A 12,180-nucleotide genomic window follows, 5' to 3' on the forward strand; every position below is an offset into this window, starting at 1 on the left:
GTAATAAAAATCAAAATATCTGAATAATCTCTCTAAAATTATTGATATGCTATTATATCAGTGAAGTTAACTTAATTTTTTTTCGAAAAATGCAGTCTAGCTGTGGAATATCTTACAAATCTTTTTTTTTTTAATGAGTTATTCTCTTTGCTGGTAATTAAAGAATAAAGTTTCCGCATTCTAATTTGGAATATACGTCCCATTTCCCATGATATATTTACTTACATCTAAATTGTACTATACAGCTGCAAGTAATTAAACTTAGCTATATATATAAAAATAGTTGTTCTTAAAAGATGTTCATCCATTGTTCTCTCTCTGAAATCCAATTAACGCGCAGAAATTTTTCTGCTATCTCAAAAACTATTCTGGTGGTGGGGGAAAAAAATGCAAAGAATGTAGTGAGAAACATTTATTAGGGCCATATCGCTCTTTCAAACCGTTTACGCTTTTCTGTAAATGCAGTTAGTAGATTCATTGCTCCTAGGTTTGGATGTGATGGAAAAAAGACAAAATATGTGGCTGGCTTATCGTTTTAATGGCAACGCTTTGTAATAAATTATCTTGTCGGAAAACTTCATTTTTGTGTCTTATGTGCGGAACTGGGTATAAATTTTCAGTGTCTGCGTTGGAAATTTAAGAATACTATAAACATGTTTTGTTAAAGGCATTTGCAAAAATAGTGTTCCAGATTTTCTTGTCTGATTTTGTTTTCCTAGACAATTTTTTCAGATTTTCCGGAAATGGTGAAAGATGGCTTTTCCCCTTCTCCTTTCTTTAATTGCATAATATTTTGCTTTTACAGTAATGGCTGACCTGCTAAAAATGAGAACAAAAAACAATGCATATTTCTATGAATTTTTTTACTGTCAGCAACAATTAACTGCGTGTTGAAAAGAAATTTCATTTTTTTTCTGGTGTTGACAATTGAGTTTGGTATTCGCGAGATTGACTGGCTATTCTCTGTACAAGCGTAAAATGTTTGTAAAAACGTTAGATGTTTGCGATTTAAACGTGTTCAACTTTTAAGGAAGCATCAGCAATACATTCTTCGAAGAGTTTAGCACCTGCATGATGTTATGTAAAATCCGTGTGGTGAGGAAGTTTGGAGAAGGGGTGCCGGCTCAGGTATCGTCTTCGTCATCTGACTGCGGTTCAAAATTTGCGGGGTCCGCCCCAAAATAGCCCTAGTGTTGCTCTAAAATGGGAAGTCAGTTGAACTGAACTGACATTTGAAGTCTTCCGTGATCTTCAAGTGATATAGGAAGAAATGAAATTGCATCATATAATAATTCTGAACTTTTCTGATTGTGAGGACTACCTGCAGTGTAAATAATATTTTAGGCCCCCTAGCTAACTACTAATATGCAAGAAAATAATAATATATGCACATGTATTATATTCACGTATATGTCAATAATTGTTAAGGCTTAATATTAAAATATTAAAATTGTTTATAAAGTTAAGTAAAGCAATTTAATAAAACTCCTAAGCACTTGTTTAAAATTTAAAAAATAATAATTAAAATAAAAATTCAATAGAATTCTTTTCTCATTGTCTTTCACGCGGGCAAATATCTGAATTAAAACTTGACAGCTTCAACATCAAATCCCTTTCTTCATTCAGTGTATATCTGCCCTTAAGTTTAAAAAAAAAAAAAAAAAAACCTAAAGCTGCGGAAGCATTTTACACATTTAAGTGATTAAGAATTCCATGAAAAGTCTCAATATAAATTCGGCAATTGTTGTCGAACATTTAGCCTGAACGGGACTATTGTTCTAAAATACGATTACTTTACGATTAAATATACGATTAAAATACGAAACTTCGTCACATTATACAAACCCACTAAGAGCTACAGAATTTCTGTAGTTGCTACAGAAATTAGGTGAAAAATGCGGAGTTACGGATATAGAGAAACTACAGAAAACGTCTAAAATACCCTCTTCCCAGATCATCGTTCATAGCAGTGCTGGCGATCAGTGGGGGGTTAAAACATTGGTAAAAATCAAACAAAACGGAATCTTGTTCCAGCATAAATACAAAATCAGTGCAGTCATTTATCATTACAAAACTTGTATGGGATTTTGTTATAGTGTTAAACTGAGCAGTGATAATTTTTAAAAACTACTATTTAATAAAATTTGTAAATGTCTGAAAAATATTGTTAATTTGATCAACAAAATCGTATTGTGTGATTTTTTTTTAAAATTATTATTTTTCATATTTGTTTAGTCATTAATAAATATCTGTTAAATAATTTCCAGTAATGTTTTAATTAAAATTCTTTGGAAACATCTATTTTTCAATAATTTGTAAATATTCATTTAATGTAATGTATTTGTAAGAAAGTACTATGGATGACTGGAAACCATATGGTAACCAATGTATTAGTTATGTATGCATTAGAGTTATGAACAAAATCTCTTCCAGTTGATGGTGGTGTTTTCACTTTCTTTATGTAGTCTTCTTCAAAAGAATTTCTGATCCATTGATTTTCATCTTCATTTTTGGAAAGCTGCACTTAAAACAACAGGGATTGAAAACCACTGGCTTAATATTACTTAGTTATGTTGAGCTATCATCATTTTTAGGATAGTGGTTTATTAGTTCAACGATCACTATATTTTATTCTAATATATCTATCGTCTATGGATCGCACTAGAAAATGGTTTCCAAGGGGCTGTAAAGTGAACTGGCGAAACGATAATATGCCCATTTTCTCCCAATTTCTCAGTTTAAAACAATTTGTCGTTCAGAAATTGTGTGCCTGTTCTTCAGTTTATCCTGATCAGTCTGCAACTTAATGTGAATGTTTTTCTAGTATGATTTTCCCCTTATGGGTGAAGATAAAAATTTTCGTCCTCATAAAAATTAAAGACCTTTCCTGACTATTCACTTAATGTCATTCAATTTAATTTATTTTATGTAGTAGTGTCTGTTGGCACCAAAGGTCACATTAGAGAATCAAAGATCTGTACTTGTAAGCTTTTTTAAAAATATTAAACTAGTTTTACTTGTTGCCGGTTTGATTAATAAAAGTATAAGTTGTTAACTTGTTTGACAAACGTTTAGCATTGAAACGAGAAGGGAATCGTTAAGGTGAATTTGTGTTTGTGGTTGATTTGATGAAGGCAGTTTGAGTTAAAAAGGCATTGCATTCTTCAAAAGTGTACATCTATTTGAAGATCCATTAATTTATCAGATTTAGCTTAAATCTGAGAATCGAACCTTACCTCGCTATCTTCTAACCAGGAGACAATGTCAAAAGGTTGGGGTGCTCTTTTAAAGTTTATAACTAAATATTTAATTTTAAATTCTAACTATTATTGTTGTAACATGGAGAGAAATTGAAATCAGATTAAATGTCGCTATTCAGTATTTAGAAAAAACAAGGGTATTCTTTTTCTGAAATAATAAGTTTGATTAAGTTCAGTTTAGTTGTTTAGGAGGAAAGGTGGAACATTTTATATTTAACTACAATGACTTTTATTTATTTTAAAAGGGCAGTGGATTTAGAATTAAATAAAAAAGGATAAAAATATAAAATTATATGTTTTATAACCAAAATATATGCTTATATTCAATTAAAATAGCATCATAAAATGTATTTATTGCTCAATAAACTGAATATTTGAAGGATCTAGAGTAAAAAAGTAAATTTTAAAATTTTAATGATTTTCTTAAAGTGATGAAGTAATTAGATTTAAATATCTTTGAAATATTCAAAGTGTCTTAATTTTTGAGGAAATTAAATAAAATTGATAATAAAGATTTCGGTTAAACATTAAAAGAAAACTGGCTATTCATTTTATGTTTTGATTTCTTTTAGATAATTAAGAGGGAATTTCAATTTAGAAAAAACAAAATTATTATGAAAATCCATTGTATGTGCGTAAAAAATATTTCTAGAAAATTAATTTTTATTTGGAATTATCAAATCATGCCCAGTTTTGTTTCAATAAATTTATATTTATTTAAGAAAAAAAATTGGGGAAAAAATAAATCGTGTGGAATATTTTGAATTTTTAAGAATTGTATCTAATATATAAAAATGAATTTCTGTTTGTTCATATTTTATGCGCTGCCGTTCATCCGATAGCGATAAAACTTTGCCAACTTATTGCTTTGAACCTAGAAAATCCATGTATTTCACATGGCTCACGAGGCGGATAGCCAAGAAATGTATTTGTTTTTGCTGAAGACGGAAAAACAAAAAAATATTGTCTACCCTAAAGTATACTTGTATAATAAAGTGGGGGGAAAAAAAACAAAGAAAAAAAAACAGAATAAATATTATTTATACTTCTCCTTTTTATGCGATTCAATTTCAACGAATATATTTATTGTCGACAAGAAAATAAATATCATTCTTCGTATCATTCCTTATTAAACAAGATAGCTATTTCAAACTATATTTCCAAAATTATTTCTTTTACAGCATCAACGCTCCGGGTACCAGCTAGTATCTTATAATCTTTCAAAGATAATGCATTTCCTTTTAAAGAGTCTTTTTTAAAGATATTTGACGTATTTATATTTTAATACATTTGCATCAAAAATTTTTATAACCAAGTGGATAATTCCCATAAATCCCTAATAAAACCACCGTTCCCTTAACCGCTTAGCTGTTTTGCACGAGTGCCGTGATAAGTGAGTCGTTTTATCGAATTTTGATTGTTGTAAGAAAAAAATAAACCATTCATAGCGATTATAATTCAATATTAAAATTACTTCGAATACATAGATAAATCAAGTATTCAATGGATTTCCACTTGAATCAAAATAAAAAATATTCCCAAAATTGAAGGTGTCATCTTATTAGATAGTAAAGAAAATAAAACATTTAAGTGGTTAAGATAAAATTCATAAATGATGTTTTAATTTACGTCTTATTATATGCAATCATAAAAAAACGTCGCATTAAAATATTTTTTGCTGTTTCAGCAAATGAGTCTTCAACGCTCCCTTTTTCCGAATTTTTACTACCCACATCTCTTCACTGCAATTCTGTATAAACTCGCTCCCATTTTTCTTTTTATATCATTTCCTCTAATAACTCCATCCTTTCAGTTTTATTAGAAAAACGTTTCCTTTTTGACCCGCTCTTTCCGATTTCCGCTGCGTGCGCACTTCTCTCTCTCTCATCATCCACTTGAGCCCGTAACAACCCTCCGCGCGATTTCTTCTAATAAGGTAAAAGACGACGAAAACCCTACCTTCTGTGAGACATATTAAAAAGTATTTCGGTTGCGGTGTTTCATATATATTCGAAGAAAACTTATTAAGCTCTCTTCTTTTTATTTCTCTTCTGTGGTTGATCCTAACCCACCTGCGGGGCCGATCGGCGCCACTTTTCGGCCTCGTGTGATTTCACCTGGCTGTCTGTTGTTTCTGCTCGCGTCTGGGGTGGAGTAAGCAGGGCGGGTTCCCACGCGTGGGCGAGATGTGGTCATTTCGCTCGCTGTGGTCGTCAACGCTTTGCTAGTTAGTCACATGGTAACAGAAGTCACATGAAACATACTTTTTAATTGTAATTCGAAGTGCCTTTCCTTTGTCTCTGACTGCTCTCTTTTATTTATTTACAAAATGATTAAATGCGTTTTAAATAAAAAAAATGTATTTTTACTGTCACCCATATTTGGGCGATCGCAAAAGTTCTCATTCCTTGTAGAATTTGATGAGAGTAACACACGTCTATGTTTAGTTTATATCTCCCTATTTTATCCCGTTGTTCACCATGTGAATCGCCCGTGATTCACGCCTTTTATGTCATTAGCTATTCATTACTCTGCTACAATTAAGACATAGTAATGAAATGAGCATCTTATTAGATTGCAGTCCAAATCACAAGCATGATTCATGGCAGCAAACGAGTTAATGAATTCAATTTGCGTTCTAGTCGCGTATTGAAGAATTTGTGCGCATGCCATTACAATTCACTTTATCTTATTTTTTAAAAAAGATGGAATTTAAAGCTTTTATTTATTTAAAGCTTGTATTTTAAGATGGAAGTTTTAATTGATCTCATACTTTCTCATGTGCAAGATAATTTGAAATTTAGTATACTTACGTTTTCCTGATGAAAATACACTATTTTAATACTTTTTTAAATTCTGCATTGAATTAAATTCCATGGTATTTTCCAAACACTGGATTAAATTAGATATGAATGATCAGTAAATAATAAAAATGAGAGATATTTCGACTGTTCAGTATACTAATGAAAGTGCATTTATATATGATGTTTTTTTTTAATCATGTGAGAACATGATGTTGTTTTGGTTGGGGGGGGGGGAGTTGAAGCTCGAAATCGCGTAGGCAATGAATAAAGCATAAATGGCAATTTTCATCATCATCTTTTAATCGCATATTTTTTTTTACTTGCTTTTACCAGTACTGCATTATTATTATGTATTCTTCCTTGATAGCAGATGTGTTTTTAAAAGGTTGACCTGCTTTAACCAGCATTGCTTTATTATTACGCATGCTTCTTTGACAGCAGATGCGTTTTCAAAAAGGTTGACGTAGAACTATGACATCATAGCTGTTATTTCATCTCAGAATCGGTCGAGCTCCAAAATTTTGTTTGCCAGCTAGAAAAATTGAAATTTATTGCAATTGTAGAAAATTATATTTTGTAATGAAAATTGAAATCAACAGGCAGTAGCTCAATCGGTAAAATGCAAGGATTTCAGTATTTTTCACGTGAAGGTGAAGAATGCGAGTTCAATTCTTGCGAAAGTAGGAATTGACTTAAATTTTTTTTTTATATTGTTAAATTTTTATTTCAAAAATATATTTACCGCAAATGCATTTTAAGATTTACGGCAGATTGTAATTTTTCTTATAACTCTAGCTTGGGGACGGAAGAAATTAGAAACGCTCGTCTTCCAAATAAATAATAATAGTAATAAATAAATAAATAAATAAAAAGATATATTAACCGCAATGCAAATTTCTGAATTCTCGGTAATTATCCGCAGACAATTGATCTTTTTTTTTCTCAATAGAAATCTGGTCCTTATTTTTTTTTTTTTTCTATAATACCAAGCCAGTCTCTTTTTTCTTCTTTTTTTTTATTTAAGGTTTCTATTAATATTTTTTTTTGTCTTTTCTTGAATATGATTTGTTTATTGTGGCCTGTTTCTTTCGCTCACTCTATTCCATCTATTTCTTGGCAATTTCTTGCCCCTTTTTTTTGTTTATTTTTTCCTATCTTTGTTTGGATTGCCGTGATAGATCTCGTATTCTTTATTTTTGACCTAAGACTATTGTGTCTTTCCGTGTCTCCGTTCTTTCTCTGTAATTTCGCAAACGATTGTTCGGATTATTGAAAGTACAAACGACAGTTTTGTTTTTTGTGTGTAGATTTTGTTATTACTTCTTTATCATTCTTCATGCATCCCCCACACCCCGCCTTTTTTTGCGAATTGCATGGATTATGGTTTACTGTTTCTTTTTTGTTCGCAAAGTCGATTTTGAAACTAAATTTCTAATTTTTGCTTTGTTATTTCGTGACAATTCCAAATGGCACGCAGGTTATTTCACAAGGGTGAAATATTTGAGATTTCTAAGCAATATTATTTATGTAGATGTATTTTGCTAATATTTTCTGTTGTAGCTGGTATTTTGTATTTTCTGTCATCTTAATAGCCCAAAAAATCGAATTTTCTTTTTTTTGAAGGGGGGGGGGCGGGTTTATCTGGTTTAAAAGTACTATCAAGGTTTTTATCACTGAATTTCCTTAGTGAAAAAAATATTCTTGAAACTAAAAGTGAGTTTTTTTTTTATTTTTAAAAATAATTTATTTCGATTAAAAACGTATAATTTTAATTTTGAAATTCAAAACACTATTAAGAATATGCGATTATGATTATGTTCTTGGAGATGCTGGTCTGGAATAATTATTTCTAAGGTCCTCATCATTTTGACATCTAGCCTTGAAGGGGGGGGGGTTGCTACATTGAAACTCTCCTTTAAACGTATAGTTCTCGAAATAGAGAAGTGGTATTTGATGGTTGTAACACTTTTGCAATATTATAGATAGCCAGTATTTGTAGTTTTAAATTGTATTTTTTTGCATTCCAATTATCTTATTTGTTGTTTTTAATATCGCTATATCTAATTTTTAAATGATTACATTTGCTTTGTAATTGATTTCGCTGCATTTGCTCGTTTTAATTCAGATCTATTACTTTTATTAGGGCCGCGGTGGCCTGGTGGTAAGGTCTCGGCTTGTGAGCCGTAGGGTTTCAGGTTTGAGACCCGATTACCCGATTCCACCGAAGAACCGTCGTGTAAGGGGGTCTGTTGCACGTTAAATTTGTCATGCCAAACGTCCTCCTGCTGGTGTGGTGATGGTGGATGTCTGCTCAGGTGTCGTCCTCGTCATCTGAACGCGGTTCAAAATGACGAGGTCCGTCCCAAAATAGCCCTAGTGTTGCTTTACAACGGGACGTTAATATAACTAAACAAACTATTACTTTTATTTTGAGAAAGTAAAGTTTTGGAGGTGGTTCTTGCACCACCAGTAAACTCAAATAACAAATTGGAGGGGAGGGGATTTAGGATAGAAATTTTTATTTGATGTCGACAGATGATAGGAGTTTGCTAATTTATTTGAAAGAAAAGCAGTAGTTTCTTTTAAATTTCTTCATAATAATATACGAATATAATAAGTTCCTTATATATTATATCTTTTCACTGTTTTTGTTTATTTCACCTATAATTTTTAATGTAGCATGGCACAGAGTACCTTTTCATTGTACTGATTTTTCTTTTTCTCTGCTCCAACTTTTATGCAATCTTCTTAATCATGGAAACTTTTATTTCATTAGGCTTCAAAATAATTAATGAAAATAAATGTTATGAGGTATCGAAATAAAATCCAATATTTTATTTAAATGAATACCTTTCTTTTCATAATTTCCTTTCAATGAACCTAAATGCTTCTCGTATGTGAAATCTCACATCGTTTTCTCAATTCAGAAATTGTCTTCGTAGAAAGTGAGAAAAGTTAGGTAATTTTTATTTGTCTTCCTCTTTTTTTTTCCTCTTTCTTGAAATTTAATTATCTTAATTGGTTATTACATTACCATAATTAATACATTAAAATAGATTGAATTACGTTCACAACTTCAATTAAAAATTGATAAGTTACTTTACTACTTATACTCTACAGATAAGTTGTATTAAAAATACCAATATAACTAACATAGCATATAATATTATATAAATAGGATTCATTAAACGGAGTAAGAAATAAATTAATGTTTTAATTAATACTGTTAATTAACACATAATTTTTCTTACTATCTGTTCTCAAAAACTAATTTTGAAAATAAAAAAAAATACAGTTTATTGCTCATGTTAAAGTTAATCATTATAATTTAAAAATTCGCTTGACCTTCAACATGTAATGATGCATTTTATTCAGCACTTTTTCCCAATTCTCTTAGCTATGTGATGCGGGGAAAAAAAAAAAAAAAAAAAAATGATCTTTCCGTGTGATGGGAATTATTCTATTTTTTTCTCTCATTTCCTAACAAACAGGAAATGACCGCGAGAAAACTCAACCCTATTAGGAGGCATCTCATCATTTTTTTTTTTTTTCCGTGCTCTCCCAATCCTATTAAATGTAAAGTCGCGCTTTGCAATGACCGTCATTAGGTCTGTTTTTATACGCGGGCGCTGACGCCTCTCTCTCACTCTCTAAAGGACGACCTGCATGCGTTAGACCTTAAACAACTCAACTCCATTCGGTGTTATCATTGGAATAGTGGCTGCTAGCGTGACCCGATCTTTTACACAAAATAAAATTCGTGATTCGAGGCTACTTTTAAAAACTCCGAAAGAAAATTGCAGCGTTTTACAGGGCATCAACCCACTCCTTATGTCCATCCTTCCTCCTCCACTCCTTTTCTTATATTTATTTTTTCACTTCACTTTACAATTTCGAACTTTCTATTGTCCGATTAGGGCCGATCTTTCTCTGAGTTCCAAAGCAGTTGTCGGAAGGGTTGTTTTCTTTATTAAAAATGTTGTCTTTGGTGTTTTTTTATTTTTATGAGCAGATGTTTAGTTGCGGAAAGAGCATTCATTTTCTCGAGGCAACGCCCAGCTATTTTTAGGAATCGTGTTACCTACAGTGAATAATTAAAAAGAGCAATCATTTGTATTTTCATCTTCGGTTTTCCCCCGTTCAAAAAGGGCGTCAACTTGATGGGATCGCTGGACTGTCATTTTCTACTCGAATAAAAAGCATTTCAGGTTAAAGTCTAGAATTAATATTTCAGGGTGGTTTTCGTGTTTAGTCATAGTCAGAAGATGATTTCAAAGCGATGCAAAAGTAGAAATTGCAATAGTTATTTGTTATTTTATTCTGAAACCTTATTGATAGTCGAATTTTATGATTTTATGTGACTTTAGATTGTTTCTTTATTTGATATAGTTTTATAAAAATTATAAGCATTGTTTGGTTCCTAAATTCTGTGGAATGAATATAAAGTTTAACCTTCCCTTGAATCAAATTGCTTTTCCGATCGTTTGAAATATTGTTAGTACATAAATGTAATAAAATATTTTAACAGGTACAACTATTTTGTGTTTCGATTTAAGTTTTTATTCGTGATAATAGTTACAAGATGGATATGCTGTCTATAACAAGTTCAAACAAACGCATTGCAGAACAGATCTTCTGATTTAAATTTTACCAAATTTGGTTGGTGGTTACTTTTATGATAAAAGAAGGACTTATTACGGAGGGTTTTCCAAAATATTTTATATCCTAGTTGAGAAATAATGACTTTTGAGTATATTGCAGCATAAAAATTATTTTTACCCCACTTTAAAATTTTAAAAACCTAGCTTAATAAAAATAGGAATTTTACTTTTTTTAAACATTTTTTTCTTTTAATTTATTAAATTTTAGAAATTTTCAAAAATATATTTAACATTTTAAAACTTTAAAAAAAATCTAACTTTAATTTTTACCTAAGACCTAACTTTCTTTAAAAACCTAACACTTTTCATTATTTTAGACACTTAGCTTATATTCACGCTTATCATGACGATGCTACATTTTTATGTACGAATTATTTTTCTCATAATTGAAAATAAATCGAAAAAATAATCACGAATGTTGTTCTTTCGCGGAACTTGCGGATTTCCTCTTTTTGACCTTACGATTAATCACATCTCTGAATAATGTAAAGATAGGCGAATCTAAAAATATCATGCTACAACGTTTCGGATGAAGGATTCGAATCTTGAACGTTTTTTCCTCTTAGGAAATGCACGCTCAATATATCCGATATAAAGAACTCTTCTAGGGTCTCTTTTTGATAATGTGTTGATTCGGACCAATAATGCTTTTACAAATGATACTTTTTTCTTTCTTTTTTACGTAGTGAATTAAAGTACAGTAATTCGTCAAAAAATTTGAACTCGAGATTTTGACGAATCTACACGTTTTAGACCTCCCTTCATTCGAAAAACACATTTTTAGAATATGTCAATCTGTCTGTGACTAAGATAACTCAAAAACGCATTGAGCTAGACGGTTGAAATTTGGTGTTCGATCCTTAAACTAAATTTGAAGATTTCTATCAAATTTTGAATAAATTTTTTTCAGAGGAAGTCAGTCTGTCTAGCTATTTGAATATATTTTAACGCAAGACAAAAAGAGCTAGATCGATAAGATTCGGTACACAGATTTAACACCTTTAGTGTAGACACTGTCAAATTTTGAGTTTTATCCAACTACGGGGTGATCGTCTGTTAATTAGAAACATGCAAATGCGAAAATTCTAAAATGTATTGACTTACTTACATATATCAAATTTGGTATGGAATTTTGGAATACTAGTTTAGTTCTGTGTAAAATTATTTCCATCGGTTTGGAAAAATACGTCTAAAATATTCATTATATTTTCGGATTCTATTAACCACATACCAGGAGTTATTTGCCAAAAAAACTCACGAAGGTTGGCATGATAAATGTAGTAAAAATGATAAATTTCGCCAAAGATTTTTGATATTTCATAACTATTGAATGCCAATGTTATGCAATGCTTTGTCTGAGATAACACTTTTATCAGAAAATATGCGAGAAAGTTTTTGGGAAACTTTTTCTCACTGGTTTGTTGTTTCTTTTATAAAATTTAATCTTTGGCATTA

The 12,180-nt window shown here is 30.7% G+C and overlaps 1 protein-coding gene across 3 annotated transcripts in view; it reads left to right on the top strand.

Annotated features, from left to right (window-relative positions):
- LOC129987981 (SLIT-ROBO Rho GTPase-activating protein 1-like) overlaps window positions 1-12,180 on the top strand; it is a 284,069-nt gene that overhangs the window by 167,534 nt on the left and 104,355 nt on the right. The gene's annotated exons all lie outside the window — the stretch shown is intronic.

The sequence above is a fragment of the Argiope bruennichi genome, chromosome 10 (genome assembly GCF_947563725.1).
Source record: "Argiope bruennichi chromosome 10, qqArgBrue1.1, whole genome shotgun sequence".
Classification (NCBI taxonomy): domain Eukaryota; kingdom Metazoa; phylum Arthropoda; class Arachnida; order Araneae; family Araneidae; genus Argiope; species Argiope bruennichi.